This window comes from Atractosteus spatula, assembly GCF_055471065.1.
Source record: "Atractosteus spatula isolate fAtrSpa1 chromosome 10 unlocalized genomic scaffold, fAtrSpa1.hap1 SUPER_10_unloc_6, whole genome shotgun sequence".
NCBI lineage: Eukaryota > Metazoa > Chordata > Actinopteri > Semionotiformes > Lepisosteidae > Atractosteus > Atractosteus spatula.
This window is the reverse complement of record NW_028296626.1, coordinates 1,390,604-1,391,475: the sequence shown is the minus strand read 5'-3', so window position 1 is coordinate 1,391,475 and position 872 is coordinate 1,390,604. Positions and strand designations below refer to the sequence as shown.

The following is an 872-nucleotide window of genomic DNA, read 5'->3' as shown; positions in this document are numbered from 1 at the left end:
TCACTTCAGAGAAGGATAAAAAACTCAATCATCCTCTACAGAGAAAAACCATCAACACCCCTACCACCTCCACCAATCCTAACCTTGTTGTTACTATACCCTCTGACCTTTCCCTTTCACCCCTTTGCATCCTCAGCTAACATATTTTAAAATTACAATAGACTGTATAGTATTTATGTTTAAAATTAAGGTAAATATGTCAAAATATCAAAATCCAACTGCACAGTGCTATCGTAACAATGCTTGTCAAGTTCTCAAACAAACCTGCATTGTATTTTTAAAATATTTCAGCAGAGGATTCAACTGGAGTATAAATGACGATTCGACGATAATTTTTCTTGGGTGAATATGGTTTTCTGGGGAGTTGCGATGTTGGGCATTATTGGACATTTCCCGGTTACCCTGACACGTGTTAAACACTCGCAGTTCCTGCAAATATTAAAATGGTTATGGTTTCGCTGAGAAATCCAATCGACTGAAGACAACGTTTACATCGCAAAAGAACCCCGTCCCTGGGTGGACTCGAACCACCAACCTTTCGGTTAACAGCCGAACGCGCTAACCGATTGCGCCACAGAGACTGACTGGCAGGTTCCGTTTATTTTGCCAGCCGGTAATATTTCTTCTGCACTGATAACCAAGAATTGAATTTCATTTTTCGCAAGCTGTGTGAATTTCATCAAAAACAAGTTTTCCAGAAAGGAGATGGACACATGCATTTAACGAAATCAAGCCCTTTGTGAGTGCCCAAAATGGTACGTTCTGTACTACAAGATAGGAAGAAAGACACGGCTGGGATTTGAATCTCGGTTCTTTTGTTTAACAGAGAAGCGCTTTAACCAACTAAGCGACGGTGACAGGACACCCATCAC

At 40.7% G+C, this 872-nt stretch overlaps 1 non-coding gene across 1 annotated transcript; it reads right to left on the bottom strand.

Annotated features, from left to right (window-relative positions):
- Nucleotides 1-507: 507 nt before the first annotated feature.
- trnan-guu (transfer RNA asparagine (anticodon GUU)) lies at nt 508-581 on the bottom strand. Its single transcript has one exon. It is a non-coding gene; the product is annotated as a tRNA-Asn (tRNA).
- Between the last annotated feature and the right edge of the window lie 291 nt (nt 582-872).